At 37.8% G+C, this 23,912-nt stretch overlaps 1 protein-coding gene across 4 annotated transcripts in view; it reads left to right on the top strand.

Annotated features, from left to right (window-relative positions):
* The window catches only part of GLI3 (GLI family zinc finger 3), a 495,436-nt gene that overhangs the window by 214,655 nt on the left and 256,869 nt on the right, over positions 1-23,912 (top strand). The gene's annotated exons all lie outside the window — the stretch shown is intronic.

The raw sequence follows: 23,912 nt of genomic DNA, 5'->3' as shown, positions 1-23,912 counted from the left end.
GCCTGTGACTGAAAGCCACTTGCATGTCATAAAATCTTTAAGTCTACTCTATAAGAATCAGACTACTGATCCAGCCTGAATTGTTTTCTCTAATTGCATCTCTCAACCTTATATTTAAGAATAGTTATGGTTTAAGAATAGAAGTGTGAATATAATGGAATAATTAAAACTAATAAGGATAAATTATTAATATAAATGCAAGAAAAAACATAATGACATGATAAGTTAAATTGATTTGTACCTTGGGCAATCCATATCTGGTATTATTTTTAATCCTAATATTTGTGGAATAATGCATCAAATTTATAGACTTCCCTTGGCTTCTATTCTCTAAAATATATAAATTTAAAATTAAACTTAAGAATTGATTTTTGTTTTGATATACATTAAGAACAACATAAGATAATGTAAGTTTTAATCACATTGAAAAGACTTTATTTTTAAAATATAAATGTATTTAATGACTTAAATTCTAAGATTTCTTGATTCAACAGTTTAGAAAACTGCATGACAGCAACTACTTAATTCTCCCTCGCTTAAAATGGTATTCATTGTTGTGCAATGTTATCCTACTACTTCATTAAATATTACTATTTATTATAATATAATATTGGCAAAAATCATAAAATGGCACTTTTGTTTAAACAGATGGTGGCAAAAAATAATACTAGGATATGAACAAAATAGGAAAATGACTAAATAGTGTATCTTTTATTTTTTTCTGCATGATGTTCAAATTGTAGGTTTACCCCTGAATATCTTAGGAAATAACTGTTTCACACCGTTCCATTCATTACAAAAAAAATTCCTGGCAAATTTCCAAGTTCTTTTCCTGTGGTCTGCAAAGCATATACTGATTTCTTTACTGTATTTTCTTTCTTTCCTTGACTATATTCTCTGAATGTATAACCTCCCATATTTATAAGTTACTTACAGTAATATAGTAGAGATTTTAAGCAATATCCTTTACGCTTAGACTTTTCTATTTCATTGATTCCAGTTTTAATGATTTGTAAAAATCCAAATTTGTTTTCACTTGTTTTTGTTATTGTCTGTGAGTCTTTTATATGGTAGGTTTTCTTACTAAGGACCATCCATACGTATAAGTTATGATGTCATACACACACTCTGTGTGTGTGTGTGGGTGTGTGTGTGTTTGTGTGTGTGTGTGTGTGTGTAAATATTCAATTTTAATGGGAAGGACAATTTAATCTAAATTATATTTTTATTTATTAGATTTTTATCTATATTACTACTTTTGCATCATATGTAGTATAGGTTACATGCCAGCATAAATACTGATTGTTGGAAGTGTCAATGAAGGGGAGAACTTACTATTCAGGCCAGGTTTATGAACCTCCTAAATGCATCTGTTCTATGTTATACAGAATGAGTCTGGCTCTTTTAATTTTTATTAGAGATATACAACTCTGAATGTAAAAGCAGAAATATATTTTGGCAGGGACATAGAACTTATCAGCAATTCATTAAAGCAGACACACCTGATCATAGGAAAGATAATGCTGTGATGTACATTTGCTTTGCTCTACCACTTAAAAGGAGAGGAGTCTTAAATAAAGACTCACTGGAGAAGACCCTAGTATTGAGGGCAAAAGAAGAATGGGAGGACAATGAGGTAGCTGGATGGAGTCACTGAAGCAGTCGGTGTCAGCTTAAATGGACTCTGGGGGATGGTAGAGAACAGGAAGGCCTGGAAGAACGTCATCCATGGAGTCGCAGTGGGTCGGATGAAACTTCGCAGCTAACAACAACAACCATTTAAGTATACAGAGACTGCTCCAGATAATTTCTATATAGCAGTCATAGATTATAGATAATCACACAGACACACACACACACAGACACACACACACAAGGCTTTCAACCTATTTTTTGCTTTAATTTTGTCTGATCTTCATTTCCAAGCCAAATCTAATGCATTTCCTACTGCCATATTTGATTTATCCCTATTGTTTCATTTTTAGACTGTAGTTTATATTTAGAATTTATATTATTTTATGCAAGCTTAAGTAGTATGGCAGTACAGAAATCCCCTAAACAAATAATACATTTTTACATATTTAAAGTGCTGGGCGTTCAACTATATTAGTAATCATTTCAAACAATATATTTAAAATGTATATAGGTCATTATGCCACTGTTAAAAGTATTAGCATAAGAAATCAGATGAATGAAGATTGCATTAAACTTTATACTGTATTCTGGACATGGAAAGAGTAGTAGGAATCTTTTGATTCATAGTTCAGAATATGACGTCCTGGATTATGCTATCTTCTCTTTACATAATACATTTCTTTCAAATGTATCTGATATTCTTAAAAAGATGGAGAAAACTACTACCAACAAAAATCCTGATCATGTGAAGTTTCAAATATTAATTACTCATTTTCTTTGGTAAAATTTTATAAAAAAAAATAACATCTTTTATTAATTGTCCAGAGCAGATTATCACATTCCGAATCTATACAACTATCTATACAATCTTTACAACTATGTAAAATAGGAATTATGCCTTTAAGATGTGGGCCCTGCTGTGACTTCTTCTCATGCTGAAATTGCAACCCAGAACTTTTTAGCTATAGAATAATCAATCAATAATCAAACAAGGCAAAAAGTTTGTTTAATGTTATCTAGGAAACTTTATATTAACAATGCGACTTAAATAATGTCCAAATCAATCTTGTTTTACATTGTTTGTATACTAGTATAAGGCCAGTGTAATGTGTAATTTTTTCTACTTGTTATCTTTATGTATACTTTCTGTTAGGTTTCTGGCGATTGCCCTAATTAAATCATAAGCCTCAAGCCAAGCTTCACAAGAATCCAAAAGATTTATTAGGAGCAACATGTCGGCATTAGAGTCTCGATGGCGCAGTGGCTAGAGTGCAGTATTGCAAGCTACTTCTGCTGCAGCCAAATGCCTGCAATTTGGCAGTTCAAATCTCACCAGGTTCAAGGTTGACTCAGCCTTCCATCCTTCTGAGGTGGGTAAAATGAGGACCAAAATTGGGGGCAATATGCTGACTCTGTAAACCATTTAGAGAGGGCTGTAAAGCATTATAAAGTGGTATATAAGTCTAAGTGTACTGCTATTAATCCATTTGAAGCCAACTATGCCACATGTAATTTACGGTCACCTTGACCCTGTTCCCCCCCCTCCCCTGGGTAGGTCATAAATCAGATTCTCCAATGAAGCATGTTCACGAGCTGGGTGTCATCAAACACATTCTCTAATGAAGGATTTTCATGGCCAGAAGATCCAGTAGCCTAGGCTACAATCTTTGTAAGATAAGCATGGAATGTACTTCTGGTTTTAATTTCCATACTGTTCCTTCAGCTTTCCCACCTCCTGCTTATGGCAAGTTGAAAACAAGCATAGGAATGCTTTACGAGTTAACATTTTCAATAAAAGAGAGAAAAAATGTATGTCTGTTAAACATTTACAGATTATTCATACCCTAGAAAAAATGCAAACAGAGGTCAATCTTTGAATTAACCAGAATGTAAACTTCAATAGATTTGATGGAAGATAAGCAGTGGCTCATTGTTTTGATTTAATAGTAATAACAGAATAATAGAGTTGGAAGGGATCTTGAAAGTCTTCTAATCTAAGCCCCTGTTCAAGCGGGAGACCTTGTACCATTTCAGACAAATGACTGTCCAGTCTCTTTTTAAAAGCCTCCAATGATGGAATGCCAACAACTTCTGAAAGCAAGCCGTTTCACTGGTTAATTGTTCTCACTGCCAGGATATTTCTTCTTTGTTCTAGGTTGCTTCTCTTCTTGATTAATTTCTAACCATTGCTTCTTGTCTTAAGCTCTTGTGTTTAGAAAATAGGTTGACCCCCTCTTCTTTGTGACAGCCCTTCAAATATTGGAACACTGCTATCATGTTACCCCTAGTCCTCCTTTTCACTAGACTAGACAAACCATATTCCTGCAATTGTTCTTCATATGTTTTATTCTCCAAGCCCTTAATTGTCTTAGCTGCTCTTCTCTGCCCTATTTCCAGAGTCTCAACATCTTTTTATATGTGGTGACCCAAACTGGATGCTGTATTCCAAGGCATTATGAAGAGACTAACACTTCAGGTGATCTTGATTCCATCCCTTTGTTAACGTAGTCTAGGATTGCATTGGGTTTTTTTGATGACTGCATACACTGCTGTCTCATATTTAAGTGACTGTCCACTAGGAGCCCAGGATTCCTCTAGCAGTTCACACTATTGAAACAAGTTTCACCTAATCTGTACTTGTACATTTGGTTTTTCTTGCTTAAGTATAAGGTTATTTTTCTCTCCATTAAATATCATTTTGTTAGATAGGACCCAATGTTCAAGTCTGTCAAGATCCATTTAGATCTTGAACCTATCTTCTGGGCTATTCCTGCCAACTTGGTGTGGTCTACAAATTTGATGAGTTCCCCTTCTATTCCCTCATCGAAATAGTTTTGAAGATAATGAAGAGTGCTGGATTTTGTGGTACCCAACTGCTTCCCTCCATGTAGATGTAGTTTCATTAAGGACTACATATTGAGCACAGTTTATCAGCCAGTTACAAATACATCTAGTGCTGCTGCTGTTTATCTATTTTCTGAGTAAATTTTGAGTTTTGAAAAAAAAACTTTATGCAATAAAAAGGAAGTTGGTGGAATATTGATAAATGCTTTTCTTGGTATCGCCAAAAAACATACAGACAAATCCAAAATCTATTCTTCCTGGGGAGATTTCTCAGTGCTGCTTTCTGAGATTCTCCCTTCTACTCTAATGTATTTTATTCTAGTTAGATGGGTAGATTTCCAAAGGATTAAACACTGGTTTAGGTAAAATGATTACTGAAGGCTAGACCTTGCCTCTATATATGGCAAATTCCTTTTAATGTACATTTTAATTAAAAGAATCAGATTATGGAGGCTGAAGCCAAACACCCAGATTGCCTTCCCATCATTTTAGAAGATTTCAATCAAGCAAATTTAAGGAAATAACTCCCAAAATATTTCCAGCATGTTAATTGTCCCACCAGAGGCAAAAAATACTTTAGACCACTGCTACACAACAGTAAAAGATGCTTATAGGTCTTTACCACGAGCAGCTATGGGACACTCTGATCACTGCATGATTCACCTTGTATCTGCCTACAGACAAGGACTTAAAACCATGAAACCAACAATTAAATCAATGAGGACTTGGCCTGATGAGGCAAAGCTGAAGCATCAGGCTTGCCTTGATTGCACTGATTGGAATGTTTTTGAAGATACCTCTGCATATCTAGATGAACTCACAGATACTGTAACATCATATGCCAACTTTTGCAAAGACCAACAAGGTGTAACAACAAGGAACATGCAAATATATAACAAGAAAACTGGTTCACTGAATAGTAACAATAAACCTTGGTTCACAGCTAAACTTAAGTAGCCACATTGTTCCAAAGAGGAATCCTGCAGAAAAGGTGACAGAATGCTGTACAATCAGCCCAGAAACATATTAACAAGAGAGATCAGAGCAGCAAAAAGAAGCTACTCTGAAAAGTTAAGGAATCAGTTCTCAACAAATGAACCAGCAAACATGTGGAAAATTCCTAAAAACACCACTGGCTACAGCAAACCTCCTTCCCAGGCAGAAGGAAATCAACAACTAGCCGATGACCTGAATGTGTTTTACTTCAGGTTTGCTAAGAAACTACAGCCACCTATCTCCACAACCCCCATCTCAAACACACCAACAACAACCAAGCCTCCTACAACTGGCCCCAACCCATTGGGCTCACAACCTCTAGTGATCTCAGAAAAAGAAGTGCAAGATCTATTTCACAGACAAAAGCCAGGAAAAGCACCAGGGCCAGACAAGATAACTCCTTCTTGCTTAAAAGTCTGTGGTGACCAGTTGTCCCCCATCTTCAACCAAATCTTCAATAAATCACTAGAGATGTGCTATGTTCCTTCTTGCTTCAAATGCTCTACTATCATCCCAGTGCCAAAGAAGTCCTCCATCAAGGAATCGAATGACTACAGACCAGTTGCTCTAACAACTGTAGTTATAAAAACCTTTGAAGGGCTAGTGCTGTCCCACCTGAAAACCATCACGGATCCACTGTTAGATCCCATGCAGTTTGCATACTGAGCAAATAGATCAACAAATGATGCTGTTAATATGGCTCTGCACTACATCCTACAACACATTGAATCTCCAAATACCTACACAAGGGTCCTCTTTGTAGACTTTAGTTCAGCATTTGATACCTTCATATCAGATATTCTTCTAACTAAACTAAACCAACTAGTGGTATCTGAACACACTTGTAAGTGGATCATAAGCTTCCTAGCAGATAGGAAGCAGCAGGTCAAACTAGGCAGAATCACATCAGATACCTGTACAATTAGGATAGCCTCCCACCCCAAGGCTGTGTGCTCTCTCCACTTCTCCGTATATACCAAAGATTGCATCTCAAATGATCCATCTGTTAAACTTCTGAAGTTTGTAGATGATACGACAGTGACTGGTCTCATTCGAGACAACAAGGAACCCATATACAGACGAGAGGTTGTACAACTTGCCTTGTGGTGTAACCGGAACAATCTGGAACTGAACACACTCAAAACCATAGAAATGATGGTAGACTTTAGGAGAAACCTTCCCATACTACCACCTCTTACAATACTAGACACCACGGGATCAGCAGTAGAGACCTTCAAATTTCTAGGTTGTATCATATCACAAGATCTAAAATGGACAGATAACATCAAAAAAGCACAACAAAGAATGTTCTTTCTATGCCAACTCAGAAAGCTCAAACTACTCAAGAAGCTGCTGATACAGTTCTACAGAGGAATTATTGAGTCTGTCATTCTGCAACCCAACAAAACAGACACAGACTTCAGAGAATTATTAGGACTGCAGAAAAAAACGATTACTACCCACCTGCCTTCAATCAAGGAGCTGTATACTGCACGAGTCAAAAAGAGGGCTGTGAAAATAGACCCCTCACATCCCGGACCTCTCACATCCCGGACATAAACTGTTTCAACTCCTACCCTCAAAACAATGCTATTAAGCACTGTACACCAGAACAACTAGACACAACGACAGTTTTTTCCTGAACACCATCACTCTGCTAAACAAATAATTCCCTCAACAGTGTCCAACTATTTACAGAGTCTGCAATTACTATTAATCACTCCTTATCACCCACCCCCTCCCACTTGTGACTGTATGATTGTAAGTTTGTCACTTGTATCCTTGAGATTTATATTGACTGTTTCCTAGTATGATTTGACTGCTTATTGTACCCTATGTGACTATTATTAAGTGTTGTATCTTATGATTCTTGACTCTTGACACATGTATCTTTTCTTTCATGTACACTGAGAGTATTTGCACCAAGACAAATAAATTCCTTGTGTGTCCAATCACACTTGGCCAATAAAGAATTCTAATCTATTGTAAGTAACTTTTAAAATTCAAATGGGTTACTAAACTCTGTGATACTATATGAAATTTTTATGAACTCCTGATGCATATAGATAGTGCTTGCTTAATTTCCATTCATTCAGAGACTGTTCAAAGTCATGATGCTGCTGTGAATATATGATAATCTCTGTGCTTTCACAGTCACATGATAAAAATTCAAGCCAGTCTGCATTTATGATTGTGCCTCCCCTCCTGATCTTTGTCATCTTTGCCTACCTTCCTTCAAGTGGGCTCAACCTTCTGACCATGTAGGGAAACCTTTGTCTCCAAGGCTTCTTGCTATTCTATGCTTCTGGGTCTTTTTGATGCATTGTAGCAATGGTGCTTCTTTCCTGCACCATAACCCAATTGAATGCAGAAGTCCAGAGAATAGCTATAAGAAATAAGAGGTAAGAATGCCTTCTTAAATGAACAGTGCAAAGAAATAGAAGAAAACAGTAGAATAGGGAGGACTAGAGATCTCTTCAAGAAAATTGGAGATATGAAGAGAACATTTCATGCAAAGATGAGCATGATAAAGGACCAAAATGGCAGGGACCTAACAGAGGCAAAAGAGATTAAGAAGATGTGGCAAAATTATACAGAAGAACTATACAAAAATGAGCTTAACATCCCTGATAACCACGATGAGGTGGTCACTGACCTCGAGCCAGACATCCTAGAATGTGAAGTGAAATGGGCCCTTAGGAAATCTGAGCATCAACAAAGCTAGTGGAGGTGACAGTATTCCAGCTGAGCTATTCAAAATCTTAGACGATGCAGTAAAACTGCTACACTAAATTTGCCAGCAAATTTGGAAAACTCAACAGTGGTCACAGGATTGGAAAAGGGCAGTTTACAGTCCAATTCCAAAGAAAGGCAATGCCAACAAATGTTCAAACTATCACACCACTGCACTCATTTCACATGCTAGTAAAGTTATGCTTAAAATCCTACAAGCTAGGTTCCAGCAGTATGTGGATCGAGATCTATCAGAAATACAGGCAGGATTTTGAAGAGGCAGAAGAACTAGAGATCAAATTGCCAACATACACTGGATCATGGAGAAAGTTAGAGAGTTCCAGAAAAACATTAACTTCTGCTTCATTGACTATGCTAAAGCCTTTGATTGTGTGGTTCACAACAAATTGTGGCAAGTTCTTAAAGAGATGGGAGTACCAGACCATCTTATTTGTCTCTTGAGAAACCTATATGCAGGTCAAGAAGCAATAGTGAGAACTGGACATGGAACCACTGATTGGTTCAAAATTGGGAAAGGAATCCGGCAAGGCTGTATACTGTCACCCTGCCTATTTAACTTATATGCAGAGCACATCATGAGAAAGGCAGGGCTAGATAAATCAAAAATTGGAATTAAGATCGCTGGGAGAAATATCAACAACCTCAGATATGATACCACTCTAATGGCAGAAAGTGAAGAGGAAGTAAAGAGCCTCATAATGTGGGTGAAGAAGGAGAGTGTAAAAGTTGGCTTGAAACTCAGCATTAAGAAAATTAAGATCATGTCATCCGGCCCCCTCAATTCTTGGCAAATAGATGGGGAAGAAATGAGGTAGTGGCAGATTTTGTTTTCCTGGGTTCCAAGATATCCGCAGATGGGGACTGCAGCCAAGAAATTAAAAGTCACTTGTTCCTGTGGAGGAAAGCTATGGCAAATCTAGGCAGCATACTAAAAAACAGAGACATCACCCTGACAACAATAGTGTGTATAGTCAAGGCTATGTTTTTCCCAGTTGCAGTGTATGGCTGTGAAAGTTGGACCATAAGAAAGACTGAGCACCGAAGAATTGAGGCCTTTGAACTATGGTGCTGGAGAGGACAGGAAGGCCTAGAGGAATGTTGTCCAGGGGGTTGTGATTGGTCAGACACAACTTCGCAACTAACAATAACAATAAATCTTCCAAAAAAAAGTTGCTGTTTTTCCCACAAAAGTTGCATTTTCCCACAAAATTCAATGATAATATATGTTGAGCCAGGATTTTATATATGATTCACTAAAATTCCCAGCATATATTAGGCATTCCCAGGCATATACCCAGGTATTTGCATATACTTACTTGCTTTTTACATTCAATAAGTGAAATGTATGACACGTGACATCAGTATGAATGGAATGGATAGATAAAGGTGTGATTCACCTTTCAATCATGAGCCCGAAGGAACTGGAGAATTATATAGTTCTTGATGAGCTGAAGCATTTTGTTACATTCTCAAATTTGACCTTTTTTGTTGATAGGCATAAATATTTTCTAATTAATTGACCGTAAAAGTGGAGAATATCCAAGTCTTCCTGTTCCAGATATTTCTGTATATTGTATTATGCAATGACTTTCTTAGTAATATTACTTGATTTTGTGAAAAGGGCTAATAATCTTCTGGACTGTTTTGCACCATTTTAGTTGATAATTTGGAAGGATTGGTTTTTTCTATCATTTTTTTTTAATCTCTGAGAGGAAACAACAGAAATATCACAGAATGACAGCAAATTTATTCTTTTGACATTCATAAGAGAGAAATGATATTTCTCTCTTATGAATGAATTCATTTTTTGTGGGCAAGTGGAAATCCCCAAGTGACAATAGGGAGTCTGCATACTCCTGTTTTAAGTGAAAATAAACATTTATTTGTGTCTTTTTGTCTTCCTGTGTTTAATAACTCCTCTTTCCAATTTGAAAAAAATAAAATGTCAGATTTTTACTTTTTTATAGTAATTTTATTAAAATTGCAATTATAATAAAAGCTGATATAAATAAAAAATGGAGCGGAAAAGAAAATGAGAATATAGTAATGAAAAGAAAGTAATTATATGAATGACTTTTAATATCTTACTGCCTTTTCTTAAAATATAATAAATGATCTTTTCTTCCCATATTCCATTTTTATTTATAAACAATCAACTGTAGTAATTTCAATCTGAAGTCTGTAAAAATCCATTTGGATAACAGCATATCTATTTCAGTCTTGATCAAATAAACCAATAAACTTTATAATCCTTCATTTTATTTCTAATAATCTCAGCCCCTCTTGTTTTTCTGTACTATGCAGTATCTGGTACATATCTCAAGCCAGAGGCTGTGCATGTCATTCCTTAGCAGAGTTCATACATCGGGCAAACATGGCAGTGCTTTGGATATGTATTAGCATGGCTTTAATGTACTAGCTCTAGATAGATTGAATAAAGATTAACCTTATATAAATTGCAAAATATGTTGTGTATATGTTAATCTATATTATAGAAAATTACAATTTATTATATTGTATCTCACAACATCCTTAAAGTAGTTTCTGGATCCATTCTTCAAAAATATACTTCAGTATGTCCAATGTTAAAATATTTTGCTTAATTCTGTATTTTTAGGTCAAATTTGAGTGTTTATCTCCTTTAATTGTAATCTGTAGGTTTCTTTAGATCCTTCTAGTGAATAATTTCTAAAACTGAAAATAAGAAAGAAAATTATAAATCAAAAAGAATAGTTCTGATCTTATATTTTTCAAAAGAATTTAGAATAAAACCATTTTCACATGGGAAGGTTTCTTTTATAATTAATCTTACTTTAAATTTATCTTGACTCTTCCATTGAATTCCAGAAAACGTATTTACTATGAACTTTTTAAAAAAGTTATAGTGTTATTTTCTTGCTATGTGTAGGAAATGCCATAGTGATTTAATGAAGTATTTCACTTTCCTAAACTTCTTCATGCGCTGCTGGCTACAGTCTTTTTATTTTTTATTTGTTTCTTGTTTACTGCTGCTTTTTCTTCCAAACAAACCTTGCCATTTTGGTTTATACCCTCCCATGCTTCAAATACTTCTTAATTTTCCTGATTTCTGATTGTTACAGCCAGATATTCTTTATATAATGGTGTGTCAGATAGTATAAACGTAAATGTATTGAGGAAAAGAAACATTTTATTTAGAGATATATCTGTAAAGCTAGACAACCATATAATGAAAAACAATAAGAAGAACATGAGTGTGCAATATGTTTTGGTTTTGAAAAGAATAAATCTGTTGCAGCTGAGATAAATTTCTACTGTATGAAAATGGCCAGAATCAGTTGAAGGCAGAGAGGACTTAGCTGAAGAGATTATCATCTCTGCGTGAAACAAGCAAGGTCCTGACAACAAATTACTTGCAACATTTTAATTATGTGGAGCTACTGATAATTCCGTTGGTTTGTTTCTAGGGATCATTTTCTTCGTACCAAGTAAAGTATTAAGACTTTAGGGAAAATATGCTTTAATTAAAATCATCTTTAACAAATTGGGGATCTTTCCTTCCTTGTTGCCACATTTTCTACCCACTTATCTTTCAGCAAGGAGAAAACATTTGCCACCTTACTGTTAATCCTTAGCTTCTGTTGTAATTAGAGGTGGTATTCAGCAGGTTCTGACCAGTTCTGGAGAACTGGTAGTGGAAATTTTGAGTAGTTCGGAGAACCTGCAAATACCACCTCTGATTGGCCCCACCTCCATCTATTCTCTGTCTCCCGAGTCCCAGCTGATTGGCTGAGTTTTCTTTTGTTGCCCTACACAGGAGAATGGAGCTGGAAAGCAGGTTAGTGTGGTGGAGAGGGAAAGGGATTTTACAGTATAACCTTCCCCCTGGAGTGGGGAGGGAATGGAGATTTTGCAGTATCCTTCTCCTGGAGTGGGGAGGGAATAGGGATTTTACAGTATCCTTCTCCTGCCACGCCTGCCAAGCCATGCCCACCAAGCCACACCATGTCCACCAAGCCACGCCCACAGAACTGGTAGTAAAAATTTTTTGAATTGCACCACTGGTTGTAATATTCCTGAGATCTCAGTTCTGCTCTGTATGTTCCATTGATGATGGTGCCTTGAAATTGTATAATGTAGGAATGGGGCAGATTTTGACAAGAGATATGCTACTTCTTGTTAAGTTTATATCTCAAAGCTCAGCATCTCTATATGAACTATGGAGTTTTGAATGAATTTTCTTCTTTTTCTTTCCCCTTTCCATAACTTCTTCCTTTTTCTCGAGAGATTGTGCTCATTTAGCTTGTAGTCCATGTGTAATATCTAAAATGGGAGGACCAGGTTTCTTAAAACTGAATTTGGAAAAAACTAAAACTTTTAATATGTTACAGCCCTCAACTTATGACTGGTTGTGTCAGACCTGCCCCATACTGATCTGTTAGGAGAGAAAAGCCTTCGGCGTTGGTTGCAGTAAAATCAAGCCAAATCTAAAACCTACTGCACTCACTAGATACAAAAATAAGATGTAGGTTTGCCCCATCCCTCCCCCATTACGAGTTTTTCCAGCCAACCAGATGTTGCCAAGATGTTTTGAGAACTCTGAGATGATTGGGGGTAATCTGCATGTTTTTCAGGGTACCTGGTAGTAGGATACTGCTCTGGTCCGTATCAGCTGTCATTTCCTCCCTCCCAACTTCCTATTGTGTACACACAAACCTTTATTGCTCTTTTATCTTTCCCCCTTTCACCTTTCTCCCCCTTTTTCTTTTGAGGGCAGGATGCATGTGAGTACCAAGCTGAACCAGGCAGAGCTGACATTCTGCCCCTCTTGAGAGAGTCCTGCAAAAGGAAAAAGGGGGGAAGAAACATACACATTTTTTTCAATTAACAAAACAATTCAATGGGGCTAATCTGGGTATTATTGGTCATGGAATTTCTTAAGCAGTTTGGGGGCTTTAATAAGTTGGGAGTCAACCCATTCAGTTTCTGAGGGGGAAAATTTTTTCCAGGCTATGTTTTTCAGGGTACCTGGTAGTAGGATACTGCTCTGGTCCGTATCAGCTGTCATTTCCTCCCTCCCAACTTCCTATTGTGTACACACAAACCTTTATTGCTCTTTTATCTTTCCCCCTTTCACCTTTCTCCCCCTTTTTCTTTTGAGGGCAGGATGCATGTGAGCACCAAGCTGAACCAGGCAGAGCTGACATTCTGCCCCTCTTGAGAGAGTCCTGCAAAAGGAAAAAGGGGGGAAGAAACATACACATTTTTTTCAATTAACAAAACAATTCAATGGGGCTAATCTGGGTATTATTGGTCATGGAATTTCTTAAGCAGTTTGGGGGCTTTAATAAGTTGGGAGTCAACCCATTCAGTTTCTGAGGGGGAAATTTTTTTCCAGGCTATCAAATACTGGAGTCTTCCCCAATGTATTCAAAATGTCTTTGACTTCAAAGTGCTGCTCTCTCTTGAACATAATGGGAAGTGGTTGTGATTTGGGATGCAAGGAAGATGTAATTTCTGGTTTTAGTTGACTACAATAAAATACCAGGTGTATATGTCTGAGCATTTTTGGTAGCTCAAGTTCTACAGTTATTGGATTAATAATCCTTTTGCTGAGGAAAGATCCAATGTATTTTGGCCCCGTGTTTTTTTAAATTTACACTACCCTATGTTATGTAGATTGTAAGAAATTGGTAGGGAGATATGCCTTATCTCCCACCTTAGTCCTTTGGGTTGATGTGCTTTTTATCAGCCTTTTTTTTTTTTTTTGGTATGCTTTCCTAGCTTCATCCAAAACTTCTCACTCTTGGCCAGGTGTCCTGTAACTGGGCAACCCAATCTTTCAGCAATGCAGTCAGTTGGATAGCCTGACATAGTTTAGGGATAGCTACAAAGTCTTGTCCTGTGGTCACTTTAAATGGAGTAAACCTGTTGCTACTGTGTACTGAGTTACTGTAGGCAATTTCCATGAAAAGGAGCAGGTCCATCCAATTGTCCTGCTGGTAATTAATATAGCACCTGAGGTACTGCTCCAGGAAGCCATTGGTCCTCTCACAGCTCCTGTTAGTGGCATGATGATGCAAAAACTGAGTCCCTGAGTGGTCCCCAAATATTTTGGGAACTCCTGCCAAAGCCGCAAAATGAATTGGACTCAATCTGAGATTATTCTTTCTGGAGCACTATGCAGTCAATAGACATTCTGCACAAATAGTTTAGCCAAAGCACGTGCTTTGACAGGGTACAAAGTGCACTTGCTTGGAGAACAAATCGATTATCACCCAAATCGATTATTCCCCAAGGTTTCGGGCAGTTCTAAAATATAGTCCATTGATATCTCTTTCTATAGGGCTTTGAGCTCTGCTATTGGCTGGAGAAGCCCAAGTACTTTCCCTTGTCACCTCTTGGCAGAAGTACAAATGGAGCAGTTAGCCACATAGCTCTCTATGTCCTTTTTAAGTGACAGTCACCAAAATTGCTGCTTGATTAGATGCAGTGATTTTACAAAGCCAAAATCCCATCACTTTTGAATCATGGCTTTTTTGTAGAATCAATAATTGTTGGCTTTGTGAGACATATAGTTTGGCTCCCACCCAATCTAGATAATCTTGGATTGTACATTCTCCCTTGTCCTCTTCCAAAGCTGCCTTTAGGATACACTTAAATCATCAGCTAGTTGGATTTTCATTTTGGCTTGTGCCCAGGTGGTGTCTGGAGCCACCAGTTGCCCAGAGGGAATGAGGAGTTTAATAATCTCCAGCTCTGAACTATTGTATTGTGGCAACCTGGATAAACATCTATTAGAAAGTTGCTTACTGAGGTATCTTAGCATAAAATTCAATTGGTTAAAGTACTGGGCCCACTAACCCTTTGGGCAATATTCTCTGAGGGTTTTCAAGACTTCTAAATTTTTATTGTCAGTCCATACTTCAAATGAGGTTTTCCCTTCTCCTAGAAAATGTCTCCAAGTTAGGCTTCCACCCATTAGCAATCTCTGTCCTTCTCATTTAGCTTTTAGAAGAGTAGGTACAGGGCTGCAGGACTCCTTACTTGTTTTTCTGTAGAACAGGGGTGTCAAACTCAAGGCCTGCATCCAGCCCTGGATGTGGTTAGATCTAGCTCACGGAGCCGCCCTGGAAATAGCAGAGGATTGGCCATCAGCGCCTTGGCCTGGCCCAGTCCAACTGAGTGCTGATCTACAAAAGGTGGCAGCCATCCGGGCCAGAATGCAGTTAGCCTTAGATCTGCAGGGTCACCCTGGAACCAGTGAAGAGCTGCCCCTGCTCCTACCTGCCCCCTAGGTAGGTGGACAGGAGGCAACAAGCACACATGGGGCCTGCATCCCTGGGGAATGTCTTCTCACATAGGCTGTCTATGTTCTGAGAGTTTCCCTTTCACCCAGGATGCCAGTCCCTGCGTGCTTGCCTCCTCTTATACATACACACAGGGGGCAGGGTCAAGATGCCTGAGTAGTTCCTTGCTGGCTGAAGAATGGCCCCACAGGTCAAATCTAAAGCTGGGTACAGAGACCAATGCCCTCCTTGGCCAGAATGTGCTGAATAGAATAGAATTCTTTATTGGCCAAGTGTGATTGGACACACAAGGAATTTGTCTTGGTGCATGCAATTTGTCTGTCTTTTATAACTTTTTTTCCTTTCTTTCTTCCCTCTCATCTTCTCCCTCCCCTTTTTACCCCCTTGTCTCTCTACTTCTACTTCTCTCTTCTGCATTTCCCTCTTCTGTTGCTTTCTGATTTTATACTTATTTTTGACTCTATTTTTTTTTTTGGAGTTGTTTTTCCCAATTTTAAACTTTCCATTCTCTTTCCCCCTTTCCTTTTTTCCCCACCTAAGATTACTTGTTCATTAAAGATGGCTTATTCTTTGTCTCAATCCTCTTGCTCTGCAGGCATTTCTTGTTGTCTCTCATAATTCCAAATCTCCATTTCTAAAAACTGAAATATGAAGCCAAAAGAACCTCTCCCTTCTTGTGCATCTTCTTTATACTTTTTAAATTCCATTTTCAGTTCTTCTAAAAGTGGAGCTATTTTAAACAGTTTTAAACAACCACCCGATTGATTTTAATCATTCAAATACAATAACCAAAAATCCAGAAATCATCAAGTAACCCAAATAGTTCCAAGTTATTTCTTTTTCCACTTTCTCTTCCTGGGGTTTTTGTTGCGATATTTCAGTTCAAATGTATCTTTTGGAAGTCTTGTTGAGATTTTGCTGTAAGTTCTTTTAAATTCCAGGCAGTCTCCTCCCATCTAGATCCTGCTTTTTCTCTCCTTTCCTGTTTTCAAAAGCTTTTGATTATCCAGAAATCTTTATTATCCCTTTGACTTTTTATTTTCAGCATTAAATGCCTATTAATGTCAAAGTGGATTTTTTTCCAATTTCTTGCTTAAGTCTCTTAGCTGTCAGTATAGGAAAAGGAGAAAAAAAAACCCAAATCTTTTCCCTTTTCTCTCTTTTTTGCAGCTTAAAAATCTTCTTAGGGAACAATGTTATTGTTTTTTTTAATAGTTTCAATTCCAGGGTACCTTATTTTTTGCTTTTGCTGGTTGACCCAGTCAACCAAAACTTTCTCTTCTTATCTTCCTCCTGCACTTTCTTTTCCGGTTGAGTTCTTCTTTGTGGTGGCCATTTCTGACCACCGCTACAACCGCCTCCGGGAAAGGGAGTAATGGCCAGCTGGGGAGGAGAGATGCGGCTCTCCTCAACCCTGCAGGCAGTCTCCCTCTTCTTCACCACCTCTACGGGATGGCTTAGCCCCGAAACCAGCCAGCTCGGGGCGCTCCAGCGGCGAGCACAGATCAAAGCCTCGCAGAGACGAGCTTTCGGTCTGTCTTTGAAGAAGCTCAAACCTGAAGTCCCAACAAATGCTTACATTTTTTGAATGCAGCCTGGCATTTCATAGTCCATTTAAGTGGCTGACTGGGTTTGAGTTTCCCCTCTCCTTTTGTCACTAGGAGGTTGATGATGTGGGGAGGGCTATATGGGCAAATGACAGGATGAACTGGTGATAAAAGTTCGCAAATAAAAGTTCGCGATAAAAGTTCAGGAAAGTTTGTAGTTGTTTCTGAGTATGGGGAGGAATTCATTCTGGCACAGTGCACACCTTTTCAGCGTCCATTTCTATCCTTTCCTGGGGTATAAGATAGACCAGATAGTCAATTTTATTCTGGTGGAATTCACATTGGGACAACTTGACATAAAGTTTGGCTACTCAAAGCTTGAGCACAGCTCTGACTAGTTTTACATGTTCTTCCATTGTCTCAGTATAGATTAAAATGTCAATCAGGTAAACTAACACTCCCTTATACAGGTGTTCATGCAGCACTTCATTTATTAGCTGTATAAACACAGCAGGGAGCCCCTTGCAATCCAAAAGGGAGGACCCAGAACTGGAAGCATCCTGGGGGGCAATTGAAAGCTTTTTCCACTCATCCCCTGCTTTGATTCTCACTTATAGTAGTATGCCTCCCACAAATCCAACTTGGTATAGGTCTTTCCTTTGGCCAAATGGGCCAGCATGTCTTTCATGAGGGGGAGTAATAAATAATAAATATATAAGTAATCACTAAAATCAATACCTGCCAACAGTACCTGTAGACCACATTCTGTCTCTAATTAGTGAACACAGTGGCCAAGAATGTGTTGATGGATCGAATGATTATTATACAGTAACTGTTTCTAAGCCCAAATGGGTAATTGCTGTGGGGAAAATAGAAATAGGAAGAAATATTGCCTTGTAGGAAGCTATGCCATCTAGCAGTTTTAAAGAAACTTTTTTGACTAGGGCTTGAAAATATCTAGAATTAAAGATCAAGAGCTAATGTCTGTAATTCAACCACTGCTTTATCTAAAATTGAAAGTTGCCATATCCTTTTGTAAATCTTCAAATTACCTAATAAAAATCATTGCCTTGAATTAGATTAGATGTTCATCCAGCCTAGTCAATAATATTGTTTACTTTATGTATCAGATCAATGCAGTTCTTTTAATTAGTTTCACACTGTCTACTTTGTAGTGTCACTAATTTTATTATTTCAAATCTGGCTGTTTTCTGAGAGCGAATGTTTGGATTTCTCTTTCTTAGCTCAAATAAGTTTACTGATAAGTTAAGCTGATTAGTTAACAAGATTTTAACCAAATTCTGTAGATAGTGTCATGCCCCTGGTAGAGACTGACTGAGGAAGAGAGGAACAACCGACAGGGAGTGGAAGTGTGACTCCAGAGGTTGTGGAGGAGGCTGGGGAAGGGCAGAAGCCAGCTGAGCAGTCAGAGGAGGACCCAGGCCCATCCCCTATCCATCCTAGGGCACGCAGGGAGGAGAGGATAAGGGAGAGATGTGGTCTCCTCAGGAGGAGAGGGCCTTGATTCTCTTCATGGGCTGCGGGTGTGACAACTGAATAAGAGTTTGGACCTGCATACTAGCAAACACTGGAAACAAAGCGTATAAATATCTCTAGTTTATAGTTCCTCTCTGAGTTTAGCATCCTTCTCAGTGTGTGATATCTGTGGCCATCCTCCAGCCCCTATCTTGCCTGGTTTGTGTTGCTTTTTTCCTTCTTCGTGTAACTGTGTGGGAGAGTTTTTGTCTTCTGTCAAAGATATTCGGAGCTTGGAAGCAAACTGAAGAAATAAAAGGGGCTTCACCTGTTTTCTGTGACTGTGTTTGTTTTGTATCCCACCCTGGGTCATCACAGATAATCTCTTCAGGGGTACCTCTTAACTTAGCAAATGTATGAGCAATGTATTTGTAGAACAACTTTTTAAGAGAAAGTTCCATGTGACTGTGACTTGGAATGAAGATGAGACAGTGTTTACATAGAGGCAGAGGATATTGTTTGTCCAGTGTGCTATTTCTCAAGTGCTAGTATTCTAAGACTAAACTGTTTGCCTTTTTAATGAACTATTTGTTTGAAATATTGATCAAATATATTTAAACAAGGCTAAAGTAAATGCTTGGGCTGTCTAAATAGGTCCCCTGGTTTGTGAGCTGAAGAAAAACACTTCTATTAAGTTTAACTCAAGGGAGGGAACAGGGAAATGAATTCTTTAAATAATAAACAGGATTAAAACAGATACTGTGATGACTTCTTGAAGGCTGTCTGTGACAAAAGTTCCTTATGTTCAGCTTCTATCGAGAAAACAAGTTTACCCTTATAGTTCTAATTGTTATTTAGGATTTAAAAAGTATGTTTTTCTGGGCGGCGTCATCTTGGTGGGTTCTGTGAGACCTCCCAATCGTTGATCCTCCCTCATCCTGCACTCTCCCAGTCTTCTTTGCCTGGGAGGCAGGGCATCAGGATGGAACACTTTGAATGGCCAGCTGGATCGGGGGAGAAGCGAAGGGGCGCCGGGGACCTGAGAGACCCAGACTAGTTTGAGCTCAAGTGGGGCAGGAATTCTCTGGATGGGATGGGTTTTCTATCGGGGGACAATGGGGGTCCACAGGGTCTCCTCTGCACTGCCAAGGCACTCCTGCCAAAAGCTCTATGGAGCCGGGACCTGCGTGGAGTTGATGTGGGGATGTGGTGGGGATGCCCCGTTCTCTGGTGCGGCATCACGTGGGGGGCAATTCTGAAGGAGAGAATCCAGGCAGCCCCGCTTATATAGCAGCGAGGGTCTCAGTTGAACTCCCCAGCCTGGTGGTGAGATGCTTGCGGGGTAGTGGGAAATGCATCCCAGGCATCATGAAAAGGGGGATAAAATCGAGACCCTGTTAAGTTTAGGCATTAGATCTGAAGTGCTGGGTAGTTTGTCAGAAATGGTGTAGGGTCTCCTGCTTGAGCAGAGAGTTGGACTAGATTACCTACTAGGTCACTTCCAACTCTGTTATTCTATTCTATTCCTCTTTCATTATGGAAATATCAGTTAGATCTTAAGCAATGATTACTCATTTATTAGAATATTGAATGAACATGTCTGAAATTTGCAAGAATTTTATATAAATACATCAGCATCTGGTTTTAGCTAAAGTCAGATGAAATAAAAAATATAGTCTAGTTGTTAATTAAGACTTTAAGAAAATAGCAAACTAATGGATTACTAATCATATGTTAGTAGCAGTATAATAGGTTGCAGTAGTGGGTGGAACACACATGTTTATGTGCATAAATACCTTTATAAAAAGACCCAATTATCTGATAAATTTCTAAGTTTCTTTTATATCATATTGAAAAAGCTGGTGTATGTAGCTAAACTGTTAGATTGTGACTGAGGAGACACTGAGTCCATCTTTAGCCATAGAAATTAAGTGACTTTGGGTCTGTCATTCTCTCTGAGACTAACCTATCATTTAATGTTGGCAAAGTAAAAGTCGAGGGTAGAAGATGATATATGCCTTTTTTAATTCTTGGAAAAATAAATTACTCATTCTATTTCTAATTTTTAAATTAAGAAAATCATCTAAATTATTTCAGCCTTGATTTTTCTGAGAGACAAAATGAGAGGCTTTAGCCTTGTTTATATAGTTTTAGAGGTGATATTATTAAAATAGTTTCAAAATTCTTTGTTAAATACATGGCATAAAAATGACAGTCAAAATTGATTCTGTAGAATTTTCAGCAAGGCTTTTATGATATACCTTTTATAAGTATGGTCCGAGACTCTGAGTGTTTATACACTATTTTATTAAATGTCTCTAGTGTATAGGAATCACACTTAAATTTTAGTCTTACAAACTTCCTAAAAACTACATTTATGGCATTAATCAATGAAAATTCTTTTGAATATACTGACCAAATGTGGTCAGCTCTGTTTTATGCAGTTAAACTTTCAATCTCCAATCTTTAGAGCTCTTTTCCACATGGATGTTTGCACATCTCTGTAGCTCCTCCAGCCCTCAGTTTCTTTCTCAACTTAATGGAAAAAAGCAGGAATTCCTGGTATCTTCAATCACAAGTTGTCTTTGTATATCTTTTCATACTACATAATTTGCTACAATAACTGGACTGGTTTCAGATTTATGTTTTGAAATAATGAAATACTGTATAGTTCAATCTTGTGTTACATTCAGGGCCTTTGTTGCTCAGCTTCAACTTAATTATTATGCATTGTCAGAGCATTAAAATTTTGTTTTCCTTATTCTACATAAATAAATGCTGCATGGGAAATCTGCAAGTTCCTTTCTCCATTTGTACATGTAGACAAGATATGGTTTTATGATTAAGATGTGGTTCTTAATTCAGAAACATACTCTATACAGCAGGGGTGTCAAACTTGATTTCATTGAGGGCCATGTTAGGGTTGTTTTTGACCTTGAGTGGCCAGGGTCAGCGTGGCCAGGGTAGACATTGCCAGCTCAACATCACTCATGTTGGAAATGCCTATGGTGGCCCAAGAGCTCTGCCAGTGAAAACGGGCTCCCAAGCTCTATTTTCAGCTGCAATGGCCTCCTGCAACCCTCTGCCATCAAAACATTCAGGAGGGCCACATGTGGCCCTCCCAAGCTCCATTTTCATTGGCAGAGATACTATGGCCCAGTACTTCACTGTTTCCACACCAGATCTAAGCACCTCGCAGGATGGCTCCAACCCCTGGGCCTTGAGTTTGAAACCCCTACTCTACAGTCAAAAGGTAAGATCAAAGTCATGATATTTTAGGAGCTTTTAGGGAGTGCTCTGTTTTATATTTATTTAATAGTTTGGGACATTCTTCCATTATGTTTTAAAAACATAAATAAATGTTGCAATATTGAAATTATTAATATACAGGACTCAAAGATATGACATATAGTCCTCAATTACAACTAGATCATATGGAACTTTCTGTCTCAGATCCATATATTACAATAATTAAGTTAAAAGAACGCACAAATAACTCTTGTATTAAGTCACCATGATTATGTAATGCTTGAATCAACCTTATATCCATGTACTAAACTATTTGAAGACATATATGTTGCTCTCCTTTGGCCCAATTATGCTTATAAGTGGTTTACTTAAGCTAACAAGGATATTGCAGAAATAGTAAAATATCAGGTACTAATTTAGTGCTTAATATAGTCCTGAAGAAAGATCAGGAATGAAAAAACAAATTAGGGGAAAAATAGTTATAGTCTTAGACTCAAAGGAATATATACAATTTAAAATAAAAAGATATGGATTTATGAAAGTCTAGAATTAGCTGGATTTTTAAATTATTAATAGGATTCATCTAGTCATGAGTTGCACATGGAAAATCTTTAAAGTGACAACAAGACTGAAAATTGATAGACCATTGAATATCTTCTCTGGAGTGCTTCCAAAATACAATCAAAATGTAAATTATAAGGTTCAGAAGAAAACGTATTAAAAATATGGGAAATATCAGAGAGAAGGCAAGGGCAACTCAAAACTATAGCTCTCTCTCTCAGCTAAAGTAGTTTATAGAACTGCATTAGCTAAATGCAGTGATGCGATTCAACCAGTGTAACAGCCGGTTCGGTGAGTGCATGCACAGGCCCTCAGCATTTAGAAAATGAGCATGTTTAGCTATAATACTTATTTTTGCTGCAGCCCCAGTGAGTAAAACAGTTGATGGCAAACCACGCTGCCGTGTGAATCAGCTGTGCTCAAAAACAAGGAAATAAACCACAGGAAAGAGGTGGGGTGGGGTGCCAAATGATCACCGGAACTAGTGGTCCTCCTGAACTGGTCCAATCCAGTAGAATCCCACCCCTGGCTGAATGTTTGGTAAACACTACTATGAAAAACAATAAATGACAAAATTTTAAAGCAGTCAAGGTGTTCAATTCTTCTTAGGAAGAAAAGTTGATTCTGAAGAAAAGAAAATACTTGAATGCTTTAGGAGATAAAAATTGAGAACAATTTTTAGTTGCCAATCTGGAAATTTTCCCTTTATCCCTTGAATGCCTAACTAGAAAAAAATTAATGCCTCATTTTCACATTGTGGATATCTGTTGTCACCTAATAAAGGTCCCTTTCCCACATTTACAACTGTGGCGTCTGAACAATCAGGGCTGTGCTATTGTGAATTAACTGTTGTGTTTGTTTGCCAACTTTCAAGACCACTGCTCTAAATCTAGATTGTTTTTCTACTTAGAGATATATTGCAATGAAGATTGATTGATTGATTGATCATGTGTCATCAAGTTGATGTGACTCTTAGAATCACATAGATTTAATCTCTAATTTTTGTTCCTTCAAGTCTTCTAATGGTGCTTCCAACAAGGGCCTCCCACGGCTCTGTAATGGCACCTGCACTGTTCTATTTATACATATCAGATATGCCAGTGATAAGGGGATGCAAATTTGGACAAACAAATGATTTGGCCATGGTAATACAAGAAGAACATTGAGGTGGAAGACAGCCTCCTATCCAAAAATCTTAAAATCTTGGGAAAATTCTTCACTGGAGATTCACTCACAGCACCAGCAAAACAATGACTACATGCTTGCACCTTAACAGAAAATCGCATATGAAGCCCTGAAGGTCTACTTAAACAACAACCTATACCCCTATAATCCCCATATTCCAGAAATTACATGGAACTAAATGGGAAGCTTCATTTGTCACTATCGGGTCATCAGCACTAGACTTGGTCTACTCCGTAGTAGAATACTATGCTCCTATATGACTTAACAGCTCTCATACTAGTAAGTTAGATGTCAGACTCAATGACTCCTTAATCCAAGCAGATACAATAGTAAATATGAGAAGTAATTAATTCACATCCTTCAGCAAAAATTTAAA

This window comes from Pseudonaja textilis, chromosome Z (genome assembly GCF_049901715.1).
Source record: "Pseudonaja textilis isolate UNSWEBS1 chromosome Z, rPseTex1.2, whole genome shotgun sequence".
NCBI lineage: Eukaryota > Metazoa > Chordata > Lepidosauria > Squamata > Elapidae > Pseudonaja > Pseudonaja textilis.
The sequence above is the reverse complement of the archived record's forward strand: the minus strand, read 5'-3'. Positions and strand labels throughout refer to the sequence as shown.